This window comes from Pithys albifrons, chromosome 5 (genome assembly GCF_047495875.1).
Source record: "Pithys albifrons albifrons isolate INPA30051 chromosome 5, PitAlb_v1, whole genome shotgun sequence".
NCBI classification, from domain to species: Eukaryota; Metazoa; Chordata; class Aves; order Passeriformes; family Thamnophilidae; genus Pithys; species Pithys albifrons.
The window spans coordinates 73,613,776-73,638,459 of record NC_092462.1 but is presented as its reverse complement, the minus strand read 5'-3'; the positions used below and the strand labels follow the sequence as shown (position 1 = coordinate 73,638,459).

The window sequence follows — 24,684 nt, the reverse complement described above, 5'->3', positions numbered from 1 at the left end:
ACCACAGTTCAAGGGATCTGGGGAATAATCCAAGTTTATGCAGCCTGCTAAGACACCAGAAGCTAATTAACTACAAAGAAATTGGTCACAAATTGAGAGGACAAGGAACATACATCACTTGGTCTGAGGATGGAAAGATCTTCATTTTACATTCAAATCTAGACTGGTGTCTTAAAAACAGCCTTATTTTCATTTTTCCTGGGGAGGGGAAGGTTTGTGGGCAGGAGCAGGGCACTTGTTAGGTCAAACAGCATCAGTGGGAAAAGGGGACAAAGGTTTCAACCACACAAACCCTTCTGGAGGCCAAGAACAGGGAAAGGTGCCTGCTCTGCTCAGAATTAGAAATGGACCAGTCAGAGCATCTTCAGGAGTGAGAGGTGGCTCTTCTGGAGCTGTGGGTATGCTGGCAAAGAGGAGAGGAAAACAATATTTCAGCAAGCTGGGGGAGGGATGAGGGAATTATTCCCTTGGCAACCAGCTTCATGGGACCTGGTTCTTTCCTCAGTTATTCAGTTATGTATATTTGGCTCCTCAGTCACTTTTCTGTAGGACTTTTCCAGTTTTAGATTTTGTTTTCAATCAAAGCTGGTCCCATTTTCCATATGCTGCCTGATGAACAAACAGGCAAGATGCATTTTTATAAGGTAAGGCCAGGCTCAAATAGGTGAAACCACCTGTGCTGTTGGAACATCTGGCAAAATTCAACGTTCTCAATGTAGCAAGAGAAAAGGTGATGCTCTTTGTTCCAATTCTTTAGTAAAGTCCTCTCACACAGAGTGAGTTCACACCACCCAAACCACCCACCAGGCACCCAGGCAGCAAAGGTGGCAGCAGAACTGATGTCAGAGAGCTCCAACAGCAGCTTCCAGGATACCCTCAAACATCTGGAAGTATCTGATGGAGACAGCTGGGCTGTAGAGTACCAGTGAAAGAACCAACATCCCCTCTCCAGCTCAGAGCAGGGCAATGGCAGCTTTTAAATTTGCATTTGATAAAGTAGATGATCAATTTAGGTATCAGGGTTCTTAGGCAGTGGCAAGAAATTCTTACATGTTAGGAAGAAATTCTAACATATTAGGAAGAAATTGATCCGTGTGAGGATGGGCAGGCCCTGGCACAGGTTGGGCAGAGAAGCTGTGGCTGCCCCATCCCTGGAAGTGTTCAGGTTGGATGGGGCTTGGAGCAATGTGGTCTGGTGGGAGGTGTCATTGCCCATGGCAGGGAATTAGATGGTCTTGAAGGTCCCTTCCAACTCAAGCCATTCCATGACTCTACAAATTTATTTATTTTAAGCAGCAGAGCATCCTCTCCCTTGTGGTGCAGCAAAGCTCCCTGGACATCCACTGAACTTTGCATTCCCCACCAAATAACCCATCCTGGTCATGGCAATGTGGATTCCCAATCCGGCTCTGCAGCAAAACCAGCTCCCTCTAATTATCCCTCAGCCTGATGACATCCAAATGGTGGAACAGGAACATGGCAGGGACTCCAGATGAGAGAGTGTGAAAAGCAGCCCGACCCCTTTCCCCACTTACACCGTTCACATTCCCGCCTGAGTCATTCCCAGCAACACTCCACAGCCCAGCACCAACCACAGAGAATTCCCACGCAGGAGCCTGTTTTGTGCAAAATTATTTAAAAATGAATGGACAGCCACAGTCACTTTGGGACTGGAAGGAGCAACGGTGTGATGAGAAGGATCAGTCATGTCTGTAGAGCCTTATTAGAAGTGATTTATATGCAAGTAAAACAAATATCCCCCACTTTTCCAGGAAAACGCCAATTCCCATGCTGATTTACACGCTCTCCAATCTCATTGACTTCAGAGGGATTGCCTGTGGTGGGAATCACCAGGCTGTGGCCTCCCAGCAATAGAGTAATCCCTTCATATTCCCCCTTTCAAAAGCCCCATCATCCCACCAGGTGCTGCAGCTCAGCCCCTAGGACCCGAGTCCCAGCCCTGCGGCGACGCTTCTCCTCTCCCTGTCAAAGCTTGGGAAGGGGGGGAAAGGGAAATAAAAGCGGGATGATGGAAATGCCTCATCGAGCTGAGCTGGGGGAGAGGCACAAACACTCCTTCCACCTAATTAAACCCAGATCCAAAAGCTGTTCTGATCCGAGGGCATTAAGTATTTTTGTTAGGAAGGGCAGGGATGAATTAACTCCTGACTCTGGCCCTAATCTTTTTTTCATTGTTGTCTAAATTCTCCCACTTCCTCAGATTTTGGCGTTTCCTCGTGATAAGGAGGAGCTCTGGGCTGCCAGCTCATCTGACCCTTCTCTCCAAGGCATCTGGGCAGAGGCTTCCCCCAAACAGTTCTTAAAAATCACAGGATCTGCTTCTCCACTTACAAACATTGGTGCAAAAGGCAACTGCTGACCCCACTCTTTCATCCCAGCTGTTATTTACAGCTACCAGCACACTGGGAGAGATAATAAATGTTTAATGGTCCAGTAAACACCATCTCCAGCCCATTTCCAAGCCTGATCAAATATAATAATCCTTTGTATGTCTGTCTGCCACTTCCCTGGCTTCCTGTGGGACGCTCTATATTCAGATATGAAAGGGGGTTAGCTATAGGGAAAGGGAATACTTATAGGGACATGATGTTTTCCCTGCTTCCATGTCAATTTTCCAGAAGGGCAGGACTATGCACCAACCTAGAATCATAGAATGGATTGGGTTGGAAAAGACCTCTGAGATCATCAAGTCCAACCCTTGGGCCAACTCCAGTTCCTTTACCAGATCATGGCACTCAGTGCCACGGCCAAGCTCAGCTGAAAAACCTCCAGGGATGGGGAATCCACCCCCTCTCTGGGCAGCCCATTCCAATGCCTGAGCACTCTCTCTGCAAAGAAGTTTTTCTGCTCTCCAACTTCAATTTCCCCTGGCAGAGCTTGAGCCCATTGTGCCCCCTTGTCCTATTGCTGAGTGCCTGGGAGAAGAGACCAAGTCCCACCTGGCCAGAACTTCCCTTCAGGCAGTTCCAGACAGTGCTGAGGTCACCTCTGAGCCTCCTCTTCTCCAGGCTAAACACCCCCAGCTCCCTCAGCCTCTCTCCACAGCACTTGTGCTCCAGTCCCTTCTCCAGCCTTGTTGCTCTTCTCTGGCCCCGCTCCAGTCCCTCAAGATCTTCCCTGTTGGACCTCAACTTCCATATTATATAATAGAGAAATGCAGGCAGTATCTGCCTCTAGGATTCAATGAAGCAGTTATTTATAACAGGATTATCACACATAGGAAGTGGAGAGTATGTGGAGGAAGTTGAGAGAAGGATCATTTACTTACAGACTGGGCAGATAAACTTCCTCAGGTCTGAAATGGAAGATCTATTCCCACTCCAATTATAGCTACGTGTCCATTACTCAATATTCCCTTCCCATGCAGGTCTTACTTATCTACCAGAGCCTCATCTCTCCCAGATGATACTGCAAATGAGTCATTTGACACACTAAAGAGAAGCAGTTAAGGTTTTATTACTCAATTACACATCAACGTGACAAGCTTGCCCAAAGACCAGATGCTAAATCACAGCCCAATTCTGGTGTAGGAAACTGGTGCTAAATCACAGCCCAATTCTGGTGTGGGAAACTGATGCTCCATCACAGTCCAGTTCTGGTTTGGGAAACTGGTGCTAAATCACAGTCCAGTTCTGATTTGGGAAACTGATTCTAAATCACAGTCCAATTCTGGTGTGGGAAACTGATAATCACAGTTCAATTCTGGTTTGGGAAACTGATGCTAAATCACAGTCCAATTCTGGTGTGGGAAACTGATGCTAAATCACAGTCCAATTCTGGTGTGGGAAACTGATGCAAAATCAGTCCAGTTCTGGTGAGGGAAACTGGTGTTAAATCACAGTCCAATTCTGGTGTGGGAAACTGATGCAAAATAAGTCCAGTTCTGGTGAGGGAAACTGGTGTTAAATCACAGCCCAATTCTGGTTTGGGAAACTCATACGACTCAGAGATAAACACACCAGAAAACACCATGAGGACTTTGCAGGTGACACCTCACCCACATGGGGTTCTGTGGTACCATCAGCTATTCAACACACAGGCTCCAGACAAAACTGTTCCACAGCTTTCAGACCATATTCAAAGTTGGACTTGATGATCTTGGAGGTCTTTTCCAACCCAATCGATTCTATGATTCTAAGGCTTCAAAGGAGCCTTAAAATCAAGTCCTAGTACTGGTGAAATCTTCTAATATATGCAAAGCCAAGTGACTCCACCAACCCCACCACCTCTTGGGTCAGATGATGGGAGGGAACTGCTTCCCAGATCGATCTGGTTAAACTGGAGGGTCCTCTAACTCCAATCCATGCAGAAGGAGAGGGATCAGGGCAGGATTATGTAAAGGAAGGCTTGAGGCCAAGATAAAGGAGCCTGGAGGCAGGGCTGTCATCAGGGCGTAGCTCAGCTGTGCCTCCACTCATCGGCCCCTTCCCTCCCTCCACGGGACATTTTTTCACTCAGCGTGGCCAGGAGCCTCTTGCAGAGGGTGTTTAAAACCCACAGAGCTGCCAAAAAAGTCAAATTAGAGCCCGGGGAGAGCTCATAACAAACCCACCCCGGCGAACCGCAGCACTGCCTGTCTGTGTGAACCCAAAAATCGTGGAAGCAAAGACCTCCCGGCAATTACACCCAAAAGGTTTCCAGTCTCTGCATGAATCTTTGTTTGCTTTGGGGTTTAGTGGTAGATGGGAGCACAGACTACAATTTGTGGGAGACAGGTTAGTGCTGCTAATGCAAAGAGCTTTTTTTCCTTCCCCTCTGAACAGATAAAGCACTAAAAATGCTGCTCTGAAACAGCCTGGTTCTGCATTCACAGATGGTACCAGAAATTAGCATTATTTATCAGTGGCTTTAGTCATTTTTAAAAAGAAAAACAGACACAGGAAGACATGGACCTGAATTAGGAACATTTCTCCTTTTTTTTTTTCAACTAATACTTCAAAATGAAGCAGGGAAAGAGCGTTTTGTGGAGCTTTAGGAAACCACACTTTAAAAAAAAAATTATACATTTACCCAAGAAGGAGAATGAAAACAAGCAGAACAATAAGAGTCACGGAAGTTTGCTCTGAGGAGACAGCTGGGAAGGTGAAAGGAGGAAGCAAGCAAAGAAAACACACAGCAAAAAGATAGAAATTACACCAAAACAGCAGGAGAAGGATTATTAAGGCATTTTACATTTTTGCAGCGCTGCATGCAGGGAGGGAGGTGTGACCAGACAGGGCTGCACGATGCCAAACGTGGCTGCATTTGTGCTCAGTCACACACACAGAGGGCTCAGCATCCCCTGGGGACCTCAGCCTTCTCATCCCGGAATCGCAGGACATTTGAGGTTGGAAGGAACCTCTGGAGGTCACCTGGTCCAAGCCCCTGCCCAGTAGGGTCACACAGACCTGGCTGCCTGTGACTGTGCCCAGCTGAATTCTGAGTGTATCCAAGGATGGAGACTCCGCAACCTCTCTGAGCAACCTGTGCCAGTGCGTGGTCACTCTCACTGTCAAAATGTATTCCCTGACATTCAGAGGGACCCTCCTGTGTCTCAGTGTGTGCCCATTGTCCCCTGTCCTGCCCCTGGGTACCACTGGGAAGAGCCTGGCTCTGTTCCCTCTGCTCCCTCCCTGCAGGTGTTGATGGACGTGATCACAGAATGATAGAATAGACTGGGTTGGAAAAGACCTCCCAGATCATCAAGTCCAACCCTTGGTCCAACTCCAGTCCCTTTACCAGATCATGGCACTCAGTGCCACGGCCAAGCTCAGCTGAAAAACCTCCAGGGATGGGGAATCCACCCCCTCTCTGGGCAGCCCATTCCAATGCCTGAGCACTCTCTCTGCAAAGAATTTTTTTCTGCTCTCCAACTTCAATTTCCCCTGGCAGAGCTTGAGCCCATCGTGCCTCCTTGTCCTATTGCTGAGTGCCTGGGAGAAGAGACCAACCCCCACCTGGCCAGAACTTCCCTTCAGGGAGTTCCAGACAGTGCTGAGGTCACCTCTGAGCCTCCTCTTCTCCAGACTAAACACCCCCAGCTCCCTCAGCCTCTCCCCACAGCACTTGTGCTCCAGTCCTTTCTCCAGCCTCGTTGCTCTTCTCTGGACTCCCAGAGCCTTCTCTCCTCCAGGCTGAGCAGTCCCAGGTCCCTCAGCCTTTCCTCAGAGCAGAGATGCTCCAGTCCCTTCCCTGGCCTCTCTCCACTCTGTCCATGTCTCTCTTGTCCTGGGGAGTCAGAACTGGACCCAGCGCTCCAGGTGTGCCCCCACCAGTGCTGGGCAGAGGGGCAGGATCCCCTCCCTGACCTGCTGGCACAGCTTGGTCTCTCACAGCTCAGGACACCACTGTCCTTTGTCACAAGGGCTCGTTGCTGGCTCAGGGTCAGGCTGATGCCCACCAGGACCCCTAAGTCCTTTCCTGCCAAGCCCCTTCCCAGCTGGGTGCCCCCAGCACAAACTGGTGCGTGGGGCTGTGTGAGGAGTTGCAAGGAAACAGCAAATGCAAGAAAAAGGAACACTTGTAGGCCACACAAAATCTGCAGTCAGACAGGAAAGCTCATCACCAAAGAGCTCAGTTCAGATGAAGGACAAATAAAAAAAGGACAGAGAGCATCATATGATAAATAGGCATAATTTTCTCCAGTAGTGAAGCCTGTCCTCGCTGCAAGAACTTGCCATTTCCTCCCAGCACAAATGGATTACTCATGGACAGAGAAGCCAGGGGCAAAATTAACTCTTGGAGCCCAGCCTGTCCCTGGAGACCAGCTCAGCCCCAGCCTGCTCCTTTCCTCACAGCACACAGACCAGGAGCCTGATGGCCTCAGATTGCTTCCATCACCACAATAATTTAATTTTTAGCTTCTTGATTTTGGCAGAGTGTCCCTTAAAAGCCAAATGAAGAACAATTAAATACAAGAATTAAGTGAAAAAAGGTGCCAACAGAGTTTGGTGTCTGCCCCTCTTCCCTTAAGTAGGGTGGAAGATTAAGTGCTCAGGCTCCTGAGAAAGCCTCCAAAGGGAGGAACCCTCAGAAGACATCCAAAAAGCCTTTTTCTTAATAGAAACCATCCAGAACTTGCCAATAACAAAGCTGAATCCTGCAGGACTGTCGAGGTGGAGCCTCAGCTTCACTCCCACATGGGCTCAGCAGTACAAATCCACTTCCCACTCACCAGGGAGTGCAGCCTGGTCAGCCAGACCAAGGTCTGTTCTGTCCTTCCCTGATGATGATGTGGTGCTGGACAGCCAAATATGCAAGTCACAAGTCCAAGAAGTACAGAGTGTAGTGGATTATGGAATTACCTAGGTGAGAATTCTGGCCATGGTCCTCTTTCTCAGGATTTTCATGTGTTTAATGTAAGATATTCATCGGACTTGAGGAACCCACAAGCTCTAAGAAGAGAGATCAGGACACAATTCCTTCCCTTTTATGTTCTCAGGTGCTCAGGTTGGAGTGACAAGGAGGGACACAGCACCTGTGCATCCATACCCAGACAGTGCTGCAGGTTTCTCACCAAGGATCAAAGGAATGGGAACTCAACACCTTCACCTGCAGCATCTAAAGGAGCTCCCAGTGCTGGCTGCCCAACGAGCCCGGGATCCTGGGATCACAGTTCTGATCTTAATTTAATTTTATTAATCATTTTAAAAACATAGGTCACCACAAATTGCCTCTTACTCAGAGAATAACACCTGCATGACAGTCACATTCCAAGTTTTCTACTCATTCATGAATTCAAAAGTCAGGCAGAGCAGATGCGCCATGAAGTCCAGTTTCCTTATTTCTGAGAACAGGTATAATTATCCCCAACTTCACAGACAACGAGACATTCCCAGAGAAGTGACTTGTCAATCACTGAGATGACAGAGGCAGCAACAAAAGCCCACTCACCCTGCCACTGGTCTCATGTCTCACCAAACAACTGCCTTCCTTCCCACCCAGAACTAAAGGTTACAACTACAGAGAGAATGAGTCAAGCCGGAAAGACCTACTTAAAAAATGGGAAAAACTGGAAAAAAAGAGGTTTTATGAAAACATACAGGTTGTATAATACTGGAGAGAGACCATTTCTGCATTGCACCTTGTTTGCTCATGCTTTGTCTCCGCTGCCAACTACAAAATGAAATACTTCAGTTAAAACTTTGCTCATTTGGTACCTTTAATACTTAGTCACTAGAAACTGAACATCTGTTTTGCTTTGAGGCTTTCAGCAGTGACTCAATGTTATCTGCAGTCTTGGATTGCTGGAGATGAGTATTCCTGAGTTTTTTTTCCCCCCATCCTTAGCAACAGGGAGGGGAAATCAGCCGACTAATTGTGTTATAAGATCATTACAGCTGGACACAAGTTCAGGAGGAAGAACAGGACACAGGGAGATTTCATCCTCAGCTGGAAACAACCTGGCTGAGATCTCCACTGGAGTCCCACAGCTCTCTGGGATCGATACACCTTTGGCTTCCAGGCTTTGGAGAAGCACCAACCTCCTGCTGTGTTTACAGCAAGCTCGATAAACACGCCGCAATTAAAATGTCCAGTAGCCTCCCAGCATGTGCATCGTCAAAGGTTCATTGTGACTTAACCTCTGCTGGCTCCAGGCAAGGAGGAGAGCTCAGCATCCCATCTCCATCAGCAGAGAAGCTCCTGAGGTGGAGGCGTAGTTGGGAAGAGGATGAGGCAGCAGGAAATATCCCAGCACCGAGGGACTCAATTAACGTGCTAATAAAAGACACCAGCAGCCCATTAGCAGGGTAGGTGCTGTGCCTGCACAAAGCCATGCATGGGAAAAGGGCTCCAAGGATAACACATGCAAAGGAAGAGCCTGGACACAGTGATCATCTTGTCCTGCTGTCAGGGAAGGGGTCTGGGCAGTATCCAAGTCAGTCGACAAGCCCATCATCCAAACTCATTTCTCCCCCCACTCCCAGGCACAGGGATGATCCTGCTGCTCATTCAGTGAGTGAATATTGTCCCTGGAAGGGCATCAGACATAAGCAAACCCAAAGATCTCCCCTTCACCTCACCAAACAGTGCCTATAAAACAGAACTACATGACTGAAAGGTGGACACTCAGGTTGGCTTTATGGGGTTTCACAGAATAGCCTGAGCTCAAAAGGATCATTGAGTCCAACTCTTGTTTCACCATCTCCCCTGTTGGAGGTGGACACACCACACTCACAGAAACACAGAATCAATTAGGTTGGAAGAGACCTTTGAGACCATCAAGTCCAACCTGTGACTGATCCCCCCACCTTGCCAACCTGACCAGAGCACTCAGTGCCACGTCCTGTCTTTCCTTAACACCTCCAGAGATGGGGACTCCACCACCTCCCAGAGCAGCCCACTCCAATGTTAAGTACCCTTTCCATGAAGAATGTCCTCCTTGGACCTTCCATGGTACAGCTTCAGATTATAAGGGATTCACTCAAAGGGTTTTATGATCCACTTCACCCTCACATGCAGATAAGGGCACTGCCACTGAGGATGTGGATATCAACCTGCTGGGGAAGAGAGGTCCAAAGGAAAATCTGGGGAAAATCCCTACTCCCAGCTCCCACACAAGCACTTTAACCTCTAAAAGGTTCTCCTCTCCTTCAATAAAATCCTAAAACTGAATGTGGACAGGGCCAGCCTGAGGCTGTCCCAGTGAGCACAACAGACCTCATCCAAGATCCATTTAATTCAGTAACTCCAACAGGAACACACAGCAGGTCTAGGAAGCAAGGTCAGGCCCGCACCAGCACGTAGCATTTTCTCCCAGAACACTGCCCAGTCTCCAGCAGGGACTGCTTCTGCCCAGGGATCTTTGTATTTTCTTTCCAAGAGTTCATCCAGTCACCTCTTAGATCCATGTAAGCTTTTAAGCATCCTACAGCAAACAGCAGCACAGTTTGCCCAGAGAGAAGCTGTGGCTGCCCCATCCCTGGAAGTGTCCAAGGCCAGGTTGCATGGGGCTTGGAGCAACCCGAGGATGAAACTGGATGGTCTTTAAGGTCCCTTCCAACCCAAACCATCCTGTGGCTCTGTGACTAACATGTGGTAGAAGTGCTTACACACACTGACAGTACACAGAGACAGGATGTGCTACCAGGACAGTGCCATCAACTCCAAAATTATGATCCCCAGAGCTCCCAAAGCTTCTCTGAGTCTTCACCCCAAAGTTTTTGGAGTGTTTAACACAGACCACAATGAACAAGTGTTGCCATGCCAGCCTCAAGGATTCAAACTGGGCTCCTCATCAGAGCCTGTGCGGGCAGCGAAGCAGCAGAACTGGTTTGGAAAGAGAAAAGGGAAGAAAACACAGATGACTCTGATAACATGTCTAATTAATAAAGCATAAACGAGACAGGCTGGTTCAGTCTGCGCATCCCATCTGCCCTGACCTGGGCCAGGATGGTTCCCATCTCCACAGGCACCACTTTCCATGCAGATATTCCCCTGTGCTGACAAGCCAAAGATGTGCCTTCTGCAGACAAGATGATATGGCATTACTGTAAATCCCTGTGTTCTTTTCTTGAGGAAAAAGGGATGAACAACAAAAAAATATGAATGCCCAGTACATAGTTTGGTCCTCAGGCACCAAGGCCATAACCCAAGGACCAAACACAAGAGTCTGGTAGGAGTTTGCTGTATCTTCATAGTCACCAGTCCTCCATGGCCTCTACATAGATACTAACCTACCTTGAAAGATTTAACACCAAAACACTTGGTATTTTTTATTCTGTTGCTCTTTAAGTGACTTCACAATCAACTTGTGTGAATTTCTATAGTGTAAGTGCTGATTTATAAAGATTTATTTGTGGAGTCATCAGATACAGCTCCCTAAGGCCAGCAGTTAGTTATGATATTACAAGATCAGGTTCAGACAAGGTCTTGATCTCTGCCTTTTTCTGGTCCTCCTTTGGAAAAAACAAACAGAAAAGATATAAACAGGAGACTCCCAGCGATGGGAAACATCCAGACACGGTCACCAACATGCACCCTTGGCTCTTAGAAGCTTCAACAAAAGGAAAAAGAGAGTAACAAAAGGCAACAACAGGAAAACGGTGGTCAAGTGGTGCTGATAGTTCTGGTGCTTTCTGAGGACAGGCTGACTCATTCTGCCCAGTTAAAGCCCAAACACCAACACCAGCCAGTCTGCTGGTGCTCGGAGTTCATGGGTTTTTCAGGTTTCATTGCTACAGGTGGATTTAATGAAAATGGAAAGCTTTGAAGGAGGCAGAGAGGAGGCTACAGTCAGATCCTGACAGGCTTCTGTTTCACTTCACACATGGCCACACCAGCTGTTGGCACCTGCTCCCCAAAAAGCCAGCAAGAATCAGACACTGAAAACATAAACCACCATATTCTTTTTTAAAAATGGGAGTGACTGAGCAATGCCCTGTTGGGAAAGTCCACACCACACCTACGATGACAGAGAAGAAAGAAATCAGCCTGGAGTTCAAGCCAGGGCGTTGGGGAACGCCAAGACTTGATTAGAGGAAAACCTTGAGCATCTTGCATGCAAATAAGCTCAGCTCCACCAAGGATGCCAAGATCCTTTCACTGTCATCATATTGAAGAGCTGTGGAAATCAAAAAGGTCTGACCTGCTCTCAAGGCTGGCTTGAGAAAGGACCAACGAGGATTTGCCATCGTAGAAGCATCCATAGCCCAAACCACTGAGCTCCAGCCGTGACTTCCCACAGCACTGAGATATCGAACCCTTATGGCTCACTCCAGACCAGCTCCTGCCTCCACACCCCTCAGAACCCAACAGCAATAAACAGCAGAGGGCTTGTAAATCACAGTTGCTACACCGAGAACCGTCGCCCATCGCGGCGTCAAAGGAACAACAACGCAGGGATGGCGAAATCCTACAGCACAGATTTGTTCTCCAGACTCAAAGTTAAACACAGACAGTGCATGTGAGTGGCTGGAACTTCATCCCAAGAAGGTCAAGCAACACAGGAAAGCCTTAGCTGCACTGGAATAGCTAAGATTTCAGGCAAACTACTTAAAAGCAAGCAGTTCTCCTCAGGAAATGGACAGTGAGCTGCTGGCAGCATCCTGGAAGACTTTCCTCTGACAGAGAACTGGTTAGTGGGAAATGGAGCTAACTCAGGTACAGGACAAAATAAAAGGCAGAAAAGAAGCTGAACTGGAACTTGCTGACTAAGCTGAGCTGGTCTAGGGGGAAGCAGGGGAGATCCAGGCAGCAGCCAGTGCTCTGGAATAGGCACAGAAAAAAGTTTCCATGGGAGCAAGTTGCTTTAAAGGCAAATGTATGAGATCATCTTGTCCCCTTGAGTATGTTGCTTCCTAATGTTTTGCCCAGACCAATCACAAATGTCAAAAAGCAACGGTGGGTTCTGCTGGTTTGGGGGTTTTTTTGACTACCTTGAGTCCCCACAGAGTCAGCTGAGGATAAGAATTGTAGACTCTGCTCTGTCTTTCACATTACAAATGCAATTACCTCTGCAGCCTGATTACAGCATCTCCTGTCAGGGTGATTCTGCAAGAGGCTGAAAGAACAGCTTGCCTTTCAAAGGGAGTTAGAAACATTTCTGCAAGTCCTTCCATGCTCCATGGTCACATGCCAATGACATTTAAGTGCAGTCTCGAGGGAAGAGCATCCCTTGGAGAAAGCTGTTCCCACTGTCTTCTAAAATGGATGGGAAATGTCCTTGCAAAGTACAAAATTTCCTGGGCAAAAATCTGATTGCTCTTGCTTTTCAATCCTCTTACCCAGATAATGAAGAAAAATATTCAGTACAAGGAGATTTTTAGATGTAAGTGACAGTTTGGGGATGGTCAGGCTTGTCCCATTTGGATGGAGGAGACATCAAGTCAAGCAAAATAATGGACCACCTGTTAATGTTAGTTTGACTCCTTTTCCTAGAAGGCATCTTGGAGTTAGCCCTTGGATAACTGAGAGTGGAAATTAGCACTACATGTTGGAAACATCTGGATATAGATAGTTAAACAAGATAGCACCAGTAGGTCACATCTGTTTTCCACATTTTCATTTCAGCCTATCAAGAGGCAGGAATCAGGCGCTCGGGGCACCGGCTGGAGTTGGGAGTTCTGTGGTGGGTTACTCGGGGTTCTCCAAGCTGGAGGATCACAGAGGTCTCTGCCACCTGCTGAGAGCTTCTTTTTCCTCCACCTCCCAGCCCAGGCACTCCTAGAGCTGCTCCTGCCAGGCTCTGTGTCAGCCCCACTGGGATCACAGAATCCTAGAATGGATTGGGTTGGAAAAGACCTCCCAGACCATCAAGTCCAACTCTTGGTCCAACTCCAGTCCCTTTACCAGATCATGGCACTCAGTGCCACGGCCAAGCTCAGCTGAAAAACCTCCAGGCATGGGGAATCCACCCCCTCTCTGGGCAGCCCATTCCAATGCCTGAGCACTCTCTCTGTAAAGAAGGTTTTCTCATCTCCAACTTCAATTTCCCCTGGCAGAGCTTGAGCCCATCGTGCCCCCTTGTCCTATTGCTGAGTGCCTGGGAGAAGAGACCAACCCCCACCTGGCCACAACTTCTCTTCAGGGAGTTCCACACAGTGCTGAGGTCACCTCTGAGCCTCCTCTTCTCCAGGCTAAACACCCCCAGCTCCCTCAGCCTCTCCCCACAGCACTTGTGCTCCAGTCCCTTCTCCAGCCTCGTTGCTCTTCTCTGGCCCCGCTCCAGCCCCTCAAGATCTTTCCTCAACTGAGGGGCCCAGAACTGAACACAACACTCAAGGTGTGGCCTCACCAAGGCAGAGTCCAGGGAAGGGTCACTGCCCTGGGCCTGCTGGCCACGCTAGTTTGGATCCAGGCCAGGATCCCATTGGCCTTCTTGGCCACCTGGGCACACTGCTGGATCAGCCAGGATGGGGTGCTGTGCCACAGCGTGGCTCTGTGCCAAGGAAAGCAAGCTGAGCTGCCTTACCCCACCACCTGACGTGGTCCTGCACGTGCAGAAATGAGGGAAAAGAAAAATAAACTCTCCAAAACAACACCACCTCCTTCTTACATCAGCTCACCTCTGCCACGAAACAACTCATCAGCTCTTCACACCCTCCTTTCCTTTCTTTTTGGCACCTGCTCAGCCAGGGACTCACAGAGGAGCTGTGCCTGAGCCCCAGAGAACACCCAATTTTGACAAGACAGGGCTTGACCCCCTGCTATTAAGCAGGAAGTGGGAATATTAAGTGCAAACACTAATGGTGAAACAAGCACAGCTGGCACCAAAGTTAAAGGAAGTTGTAGGACAGGACTGAAATAGAGGAGGTTTAGATTGGAGATCAGGGAGAAATTATTGACTATGAGGGTGGGCAGGCCCTGGCACAGGTTGGGCAGAGAAGCTGTGGCTGCCCCAGCCCTGGGAGTGTCCAAGGCCAGGCTGGACAGGGCTTGGAGCAACCTGGGCTAGTGGGAGGTGTCCCTGCCCATGGCAGGGGGTGGCACTGGATGGTCTTTAAGGTCCCTTCCAACCCAAACCATTCCATGATTCTGTGACTAAACCACTGATTTCAGCTCCCAGCACGTGCCTGGCAATCAAAGATGACAGGGCTTAGCAGTTTTTTACCACTAATTAAGGCTCTGCAGGATGTTTTCTGCCGGGAAAAAGCAAAAGTGTTGCTTTCTCAGCTGCCCATTACCTAAAGTGAGCTGAATGAGTTCTACTTCCAAGGGAATAAATCCCTTTTGGACCTGGCAATAGGCAAGTCGAGTGGGAAGTGGCTTAGGCACATCAGATCTATTCTCCAAACATGAGACTTCAGGCTTAGGGCATTTCAAAAGCCAGCATTGCTCAATAAGCACAGAAGCACCAACTCCTCCTTTCATTTCACATCCCTCTCCTTTTCCCCAGGGACAGCAGGCAGTCTGGTGTGACACAACAGCAACACCCCAGTCCCTCCCTGGACCCCAAATCTGTGAGCAGATAAATGGGAGGAGGATCAGTGAAGGAAAATTCATGGAAGAGAGCTCAGGGAAGACAGGAATACTAAAGAGTTGAAACTCAGCAGCCAGGAAAGACTTAACAAATAGGCATCTTTGCACTCAAAGCTGCTGACAAACAACCCTGCCCAGAGGAAAGAAAAATCACAAGTGGAAGAATTAAGTGGGCAAGTGCTTGACGTAAGTGTGATTTTGTCAACCGAGATAATTTAGGGAATGGGTTTGTAAAAGCAGAGGATGTCTGTGAGGAGAATTGGATTCAAGGCCAGGCTGCACAGGGCTTGGAGCAACCTGGTCTAGTGGGACGTGGCAGGAGGTCAGAACTAAATGATCTTCAAGTTCTTTCTAACCCAAACCACCCTAAGAACAGCTGCAGAACTTGGGAGCTCTCCTGCATGAAGCTTCTGAGGTGCCTGTTCATAGCTGGGCTCTGAGCAGGCAGAAAATTCAGATAAAATGAGGTTTTTCTCAAGTCAATCATTTTTTGCTGCTTCCAAAATTTAGACCTGTAGGAGCTCAGTGTCTCCAGCTGGCACATCTGTAGTGCTGGAGCTTGGGACACTGCAGTGCCACATGGCAGGGCATGGGGGAGAAGAGAGGGTTTGGCAGCTGGAGACCAAGAGGGAAGAAGGAGACAAATCCAGAACACAAGCCATGAATTTAAGCTCCAGAATAGGATGGACCAAAATTGTGCCCAAAAATAAGTTCAAGTGGCTCTTATTAGAAAGAACAGATTTAACCACCACGTGCATTTTCAGTTCCTGTCCCCCAAACCATCATTCCCAATGTTGTCATTTCTCTTGGATGTAGATCCAAGAGCCTCTGTGACCTGGGCACAGCTCAGAGCAGGTATCTGGGATCAGATCCAGGATGGAATCAACTGAGAATGTCTGAAGAGAGAAAGCTACGGAGTTTTTTACTGTTTGACTGCTTCAAAGTAAAATCAGGGCGCAGCTTCCAAAAATATACCAAGGAAAACCATCAGCAATGAGAAAAATTGATTCTAAGGTAACATCCAACACCACAGTTTGATGGGGTCATTTGTAACCTCACATCAAATGACCACAGGCAAATTGGAGTGGTCAGAGATGCTTCAGAACTGGCTGAAGAGCAGCAAAGAGCTCCAAGAGGGTCACTGGAAGAGCTGCCTACAAAAAGGACACAAAATACATTCCTGTCTTTGACAAAAGCCACTGTTCTCCCAGGCACTCAGCATTAGGACAAGGGGGCACGATGGGCTCAAGCTCTGCCAGGGGAAACTGAAGTTGGAGAGCAGAAAGAAATTCTTTGCAGAGAGAGTGCTCAGGCATTGGAATGGGCTGCCCAGAGAGGGGGTGGATTCCCCATCCCTGGAGGTTTTTCAACTGAGCTTGGCCGTGGCACTGAGTGCCATGATCTGGTAAAGGGACTGGAGTTGGACTTAGGGTTGGACTTGATGATCTGGGAGGTCTTTTCCAACCCAATCCACTCTATGATTCTATGTTATCTGAGAGCTGGCCCAAAGATGGAAGTTGGTAGTCCAAGCCCAAGGGTGGGTTTGTGCCACAGCAGCTGTCAAAGGCTGCAGCCTCCCAAGGCTTGATGTAGCCCTGGCTCTCCAAAAGTCTTCAAAAAAATCCATGAAAAGGAATGAACTCAGTGGCTGAACTTTGATTCTCCCCAGAGCAGAACCTGCAGGACCTTTGGAAGGCAGTGCAAGGGCAGTAAATGTCCCTGTTCCTGCTGCAGCTGCTTCACCCCTACAGCCAAGTCTGGCATTTCCACCTTTAATAAGGCCAGGGAGGGACATGGGAGGACTGAGCTCTGGAGACCAGATGCTCCCTCAGGAAGTGAACCTCTTAATGAGTCACATCAAAGCACCCCAAAGGTGCTGAGCTGCCATTTGTCACCTCCACTGCAAAACAATCCCCCTGCACCAACAGCCCAGTCCTGTAAGGGAAGACAAAGCCCAAGGAATGCTTGAAAAGATCAGCAGCAATTACTGTGAGAGGCAAAATGGGGGAAAAAAATGTGGAAGTGGCAGCCCTGTTCCCACCCCTGGCTTGGGATCTGCTGGAGGCAGGGCTGGCAGCCTGCCTGCACTCCGATTTTGGAGGGGAGACATGGCACTGCCATGGCGTTCCAGGGGGCTGGAAACAGCTGAAGTGACATGGGAAGGGTTGGATGTAGGGTGGGACCACAATGAGCGTGGTGAAGGTATCCCAAGATGACCTTTCCATGCTGGACTGAAAGCCGTGGAAAAACAGCCCCATGCCCATGGAAGCTGCTTCTGTGCTAACACCCCTGTCCTTCATTAGTTAATTACTGACATTTCTATGACTCCAGTGCCTTAATGAAGCAGCAGGAGGAGGAAAATTCAATATGAAATATAAAGAGGTGATCTCAGCTGGGCAGCAATGCCTTCTCTGGCACAGGTGGGTAGAATTTCAGCACATGGGGCTTCGAGAACTTAAATTCCCTTAAATCCATGGCACTTCTCTTGGCCCACAGGACACTGAACAGCCCAAAATTAAATCCCTCTGTGCACACACACAGCACCATGAGTCCTCTGAGGAGATGAATCCTTAAAGGGGAAATTTAACTTGGAGATCAGAAACAAATTCTTTGCAGAGAGAGTGCTCAGACATTGGAATGGGCTGCCCAGAGAGGGGGTGGATTCCCCATCCCTGGAGGTTTTTCAACTGAGATTGGCCGTGGCACTGAGTGCCATGATCTGGTAAAGGGACTGGAGTTGGACCAAGGGTTGGACTTGCTGATCTCGGAGGTGTTTTCCAACCCAATCCATTCTATGATTCCATGAAAACACAATTTTAAAGATTCTCTCCCAAACTGAGCCAAATTGTCAGTGGGTGAGATTTGCACCCTCCAAACACAACAGAAGCTGTGGCTGCCACATCCCTGGAAGTGTCCAAGATCAGATTAGAGGGGACTTGGAGCAACCTGGGCTGGTGGAAGGTGTCCCTGCCCATGGCAGGGGGTGGAATGAGATGATCTTTCAGGTTCCTTTCACCCCAAACCATTCCATGATTCTATGAAACTTGGGAACGCCGGATTACAGGCAGCAAAAGGCAGGAATTTGTTTCAGGCAGCAGAGGCAGTTTAATAAACAGATTAAACTGCAAGTTTTGTGTTCTAGTCTGCTGTACTACCCAAAGTCACCTGTGCTGTCCTGTCACCTTAGATGAAGCCACAGCCACCAAGCCAGGTCTCACCTCACCAGCACCTCCTTCCACAGCAGCCAAAGACATTAATCTCCAAAGATCCCATGCTGGCAACCCTAAATCCACTCTACAAAAATAAAACCATTCCAAGTGACACATATCAAAGCAGCTGAGCGAGAATTGAGCAACAGCAAAGTTCTTGGCTTCCTAAAACCAGTCATGATCTTGCAGTAACTTCAGAAAAACCCACGGACTGGGTCAATTCCCGGGTTTGGATGCTGAGGTAGCTCAGCTTTCCCGGCACTGTGGAGGCTGCCTGGCTGCCCAGGAGCCCTGGCTGCAGTTTCCACCCAACTATCATCAAACCTGATGTGTGGCTCATCCCTGAAGCACTTTTTCCCCTCAGGACTTTCCACCTCTCCCATCCACTTGAGCACAGACTTCCTCGTTCTTCGTCCACCAGGCAAATCAGCTCCGTTTTTTCCAAGTAAAAATTCAGTTTTCTCAGCCTTGAAGTTCAAAAGGGAGGGGGTTGTTTAGGGGCTGTGCTTCCTGGCTTTGCTCCAGGGGGCTTGGAGATAGAATGGAAATGGATGTTTTTGGGGATCCTGATTACACACAGTGTAATTCCTCAGTGGGGGCTGGAAGCTCTGCCATTATCCTGCCTGCAACTGCTCTCCCTTTTGGGATGGGACCACTTTCAAATTGATAAGCAGAAATGAGCTGGGTGATGGGTGAAGGGCTTTGTTCAGGTTTGCAGCAAACAAGAGCCATGAATCTCCTGCCACGTGGGCTCATGTCCCACAGGAGCTCAGGAAAGCCCATCTGCAGGATGGCTCAACTCAACATGGGCAAGAGAGTTGGGAAGGTGCTGGAGATGCAGGAACAGCTGAGGGAGCTGGGGGGGGCTCTGCCTGGAGAAAAGGAGGCTCAGGGGTGACCTTCTGGATCCCTAAAATTCTTTGGAAGGAGGGGGCCTGGGGGGGTCGGGCTCTGCTCCAGGGAACAGAGACAGGAGGAAAGGGAACAGCCTCAAACTGTGCCAGAGAAGGTTTAGATTGGATATTTGGGAAAATTTCATCATGGAAAGGGCTGTCCAGCCCTGGCACAGCTGCCCAGGACAGGGGTGGAGTCCCCATCCCTGGAGGGATTTCAAAGCCATGGGGATGTGGCTCTTGAGGACGTGGGTCAGTGGTGGCCTTGGCAGTGCTGGGGAATGGTTGGACTGGGTGATCTCAGAGGGCTTTCCCAACCCAAACAGTTAGAATCCTAGAATGGATTGGGTTGGAAAAGACCTTCCAGATCATCAAGTCCAACCCTTGGTCCAACTCCAGTCCCTTTACCAGATCATGGCACTCAGTGCCACGGCCAAGCTCAGCTGAAAAACCTCCAGGGATGGGGAATCCACCCCCTCTCTGGGCAGCCCATTCCAATGCCTGAGCACTCTCTCTGCAAAGAAGATTTTCTCATCTCCAACTTCAATTTCCCCTGGCAGAGCTTGAGCCCATCGTGCCCCCTTGTCCTATTGCTGAGTGCCTGGGAGAAGGGACCGACCCCCACCTGGCCAGAACTTCCCTTCAGGCAGTTCCAGACAGTGCTGAGGTCACCTCTGAGCCTCCTCTTCTCCAGGCTAAACAACCCCAGCTCCCTCAGCCTCTCCCTACAGGACTTGTGCTCCAGTCCCTCCACCAGTTCCATGATTCTATGATATCCATGGGAATGCAGCCCAAGCAGCACTGGGCAAGATCAGGTCCAGCCAAGTGGTTCAATTAACACTGACTTAAAGCTGCACTGAGAACAATGCTGGGCAGAGGTGAAGGGAATGCAGCAGCTTTGGAAAATGGGAGAGGGCTGGCAGGGAACAATGCTGGGGCTGCAGCCCCTCCATGGAGAAACCACCACCACGTGCCTGCTCTGGAACCTCCTGCCAGCTCCCCATGGAATCCTCCTGGAGCAGCATCCCAGTGTTGGGACACAGGGCAGCATCAGGTGCTCCATCCCACACTGCTCACTCAGCTGTGCCAGAGCAGGAACAAGGACAGAAGGCACCAGGGTTCCCCTTTTCTTGCCACAAACAGGCCAAGCTCCAGCTGAGGATATATCCTTTTCAAGCAGCTCTCTGCATTTCACAATTTATCTTCAAGTTTCCACAGGAAGAGGGCAACATATGGGAAGTTACATAAACTTGAGCAACCCCCACAGAATATTGTGGAAAAAAAAGGCAAATACCTCTGCACAGGCACAGAACTCAGTCTAATAAATTTCAGGGGAGGCAAAGAGCAAATCCTCAATTATGCCACAATAAAGATCTGGACACAAGAAGCAGTATCAGATGCTCAGGTGCCTTTCCTGGGTGGATCAAGAGATCTGTCACCTTTGTGAATATGCACCTGCAGCACTGGTTTTACAGCTGAATCACCAAGAGCAGCTCTGGCCAAGGGACATGAATTCCCTCAGGGACCCTCACAACAGCCAGCCAGAGGGATGGAGACGCTTGGGGACCCTCCAAACCATTTGAACATGCTGACAGAGCCAAGGTGGAAAATGCTCAAGCAGCCACCAGGTTTGTCATCCTCTACAGAGCCTCAGCCAAAGAGGGGATGGGAGGGATGAGAAAGGATGAGTGTGCCTTTCATTTATCTCCCAGAACAGCAGAGATTCAACTTAACCCTTCCAAAGCTGCCCTTCTCTCTCAATTAGCCCTTGCCTATCTGATTACTTTAGTCTTTATTAATTTGGATGCTGGATTTTGGGAGGCCAGAGCTGAAGCATAGCCCCAGTCCAGACACTGCTGCAACACAAACCCATGGCTGAGCCACAGATTTCACCTCCAGCTACCTGCTGGAGTGAAAAAACAACTCCTACACAACCACAGAAGACAAAGTCAGGTATAGAAAGATGATAAATGAGATGGCTGAATACAATTCCCTGATAGGAGGTTGTAGTGGGGTGGGGGTCAGGCTCTTCTCCCAGTTAACAAGTGACAGGATGAGAGGGAACAGCCTCAAGTTGTGCCAGGGGAGGTTTAGATTGGACATGAGGGAAAATTTCTTCACCAAAAGGGTTGTCAAGCACACTCCTAGATAAGCTTAGAAAATAATTTAACCTCTCTAATCCCAGTCTCAATCCCCCAGCTAGATGAGTATCTAAAGACAACCTGCTGCCACCAAAGATCCCACCCAGTATTCCCACCCTGCCCGGAATGAGGATGCAAATTCTACACAGCAACTGGGATTAAAAACATCCATTTGCCTGGAGTCAAATAGGTTTAGAGTCTCCTCCAGAGAAAATCTTGAGGATTATCCATGCTTTCCAATTTATTATTAATTTCTAACTCATCTCTGTTCATCTCTAATTCATCCTGACTGGGATGGCATTACTGTCTGCTATGGGAGGGGCATGAAGCTCCAGCATTTGGACTCAAGTTGTATTTCTGAGCCTTCAAGAGTGGCCAGTTTGCAGGAGAGTGAAATCCACAGGCTCTGAGACACACCACATGTTCAAGAACACTGGCAAACACATGTGAATATATTTATTTTCAGGCTTCTCAAACATACCCATAAGAGCTTCACTTCTGGAACACAAGTGAGATGATTATCTGCTGGCATGATAAAAACATGACTCAAATTGTAGAGCAGCAGGGAAGTTTTGCAAGCTGTCCTGCCACACACTATCACCAGAAAAATTTATGGTACCTCAAAACCTTCAGGTTGAGAGCCAGGATATCCCTGTGCCTGGAACTGGGGGCTGTGCTTTCCCAGAGCGCTGCTGGAATCTTTTTAAACCACTAAAATGCTTTTTTTCTTTCAAACAAAAGCAAGAAAAAGCAAATCCTGTTCTTCATATTTCTCCTCTTACTCAGTGAGATTTACTTACTTGAGGTTTTCAGCCTTCTAGAAACCTCTAACAGCATCAGGACTGTGAGATCTGACCCTTCTGCCCCTGCCTTGGCTGAGTGTCTTGGGTCACCTTGACATCAGCAGCCAGGCCTGAGTTCTTTCCTGGCTTTTCTACCACCTATTTCACTGTCTTGGCAGGTCCCTTCTTCCTCCAGCTCCACTTCTGCTGGCCCTGGTCCAGGGCTGGGTCTGCACAGCAGAGTTTTGGTGGATGGAGTAAGAGATGCCCAGCTGGGAGCAAGCAGGACTTTGGGCTGGTTGCAACCACGCTGAGGCCAGGAAGGGATTTCCTGGCTGCAGAACCATCTCTGACAAGTACCACAATGTCATTTACTGACACAAATTAGTACTATCAGCCCTGAGCTGGCCACAGGTTGTGAATCATAGAATCAGTTGGGTTGGAAAAGACCTCCCAGATCATCAAGTCCAACCCTTGGTCCAACTCCAGTCCCTTTACCAGATCATGGCACTCAGTGCCACGGCCAACCTCAGTTGAAAAACCTCCAGGGATGGGGAATCCACTCCCTCTCTGGGCAGCCCATTCCAATGCCTGAGCACTCTCTCCGCAAAGAAGTTTTTTCTGCTCTCCAACTTCAATTTCCCCTGGCAGAGCTTGAGCCCATCGTGCCCCCTTGTCCTATTGCTGAGTGCCTGAATGAAGTGTTTGAAATATCCAGAGGAGGAACTGAGACACCAGCTCTAAAAACACAGGGTTGAAAACAAGACTTGGACCCCATTAATTCCCAGGGATCACAGGAGGATCTGATGCTTGGTTTGCAAGTTCACCACTGGGGCCCGTTGGAGCCAGTCCAGAGGAGACCACCAAGATGATCAGAGGACTGGAGCAGCTCTGCTCTGAGGCACTCAGCAATAGGACAAGGGGGCACGATGGGCTCAAGCTCTGCCAGGGGAAATTGAACTTGGAGAGCAGAAAAAACTTCTTTGCAGAGAGAGTGCTCAGGCATTGGAGTGGGCTGCCCAGAGAGGGGGTGGATTCCCCATCCCTGGAGGTTTTTCAGCTGAGCTTGGCCGTGGCACTGAGTGCCATGATCTGGTAAAGGGACTGGAGTAGGACCAAGGGTTGGACTTGATGATCTGGGAGGTCTTTTCCAACCCAATCCATTCTAGGATTCTATGAAAGGCTGAGAGAATTGGATTGTTATTCTGGAGAAGAGAAGGTTTTGGGGTGATCTAAATGTGGACTTCCAGTACCTGAAGGAGCTACAAAAAAGATGAAGAGAGACTATTTGCAAGAGCATGGAGTGACAGAACAAGAAGCAATGGCTTCAAATTGAAAGAGAGTAGGTTTAGATTAGATATTGGGAAGAAATTCTCCCTTGTGAGGGTGGGCAGGCCCAGGCACAGGGTGGGCAGAGAAGCTGTGGCTGCCCCATCCCTGGAAGTGTCCAAGGCCAGGTTGGCCAGGGCTTGGAGCAACCTGGGCTGGTGGGAGGTGTCCCTGCCCATGGCAGGGCGTTGCAACAAGATGATCTTTAAAGTCTCTTCCATCCTAAACCATTCTGTGATTTTACTATCAGTGTTCTCAGAAGATGACGTGCGGGATGCACAACAGACAAGCAAGGATGTTTGGGAGCCATTTTTGGAGAGACCCTCCATAAGTTGCCTTCTTTCTGGGCAGAAGATCCCCAGCTCCCTGGGATCAGCACCTGAGCACAGACCCAGGCGGACATCCTGCCTCCAGCAGTGACACCAGGAATCTCTGCAGCCCCAGAACAAGGTCACCTCCGACGGGGTGGAGCCCAGAGCCAGCCAAACCCCTGGGCTTTAGATCATCAGAACAATCCTAACTCAGAGATAATTTCGAAACATCAGGCATGATATGGGAGGATAGTCATCCTGGAGGGGGCTGGTTCAACCCCAGAGCAATCCAGTGCTGATTGATTCACTGCTCATACCTGGATCAAGGTGTCCTGTCACCTATTACCTAACTTGGATACACAAAACCTACAAGCTTGAACATGCTGAACCCTGTTTTCCACTCAGGTGTGTTGCTGCAGCACCTCTGCAGTCAGCTTCTAACACACTTTTGTCCAGTGAGTTGGGGTGTCAGGCAGCATTTTGGACCCCCAAGTTATGAATCCAGTCTTAAAACTCTCTGTTTAAGTAGTATCCATCAGCCCAAGCTTCTGGTGGTTGAGTATCCAGACACTGGGAATCCCAGCTCTTGTCAGCTGGGATTTCAGGGCTAGACATCCCCCATTTCCACTGCCTCCAGGACTCAGCCTGAGGAGATATTAGAATCATAGAATCACAGAATGGATTGAGTTGGAAAAGACCTCCCAGATCATCAAGTCCAACCCTTGGGCCAACTCCAGTCTCTTTACCAGATCATGGCACTCAGTGCCACGGCCAAGCTCAGTTGAAAAACCTCCAGGGATGGGGAATCCACCCCCTCTCTGGGCAGCCCATTCCAATGCCTGAGCACTCTCTCTGGAAAGGATTTTTTCCTGATCTCCAACTTCAGTTTCCCCTGGCAGAGCTTGAGCCCATCGTGCCCCCTTGTCCTATTGCTGAGTGCCTGGGAGAAGAGACCAACCCCCACCTGGCCACAACTTCCCTTCAGGGAGTTCCACACAGTGCTGAGGTCACCTCTGAGCCTCCTCTTCTCCAGGCTAAACACCCCCAGCTCCCTCAGCCTCTCCCCACAGCACTTGTGCTCCAGTCCCTTCTCCAGCCTC

At 49.0% G+C, this 24,684-nt stretch overlaps 1 protein-coding gene across 2 annotated transcripts in view; it reads right to left on the bottom strand.

Moving 5' to 3' along the window:
• PTPRA (protein tyrosine phosphatase receptor type A) overlaps positions 1–24,684 on the bottom strand; it is a 131,152-nt gene that overhangs the window by 100,487 nt on the left and 5,981 nt on the right. The gene's annotated exons all lie outside the window — the stretch shown is intronic.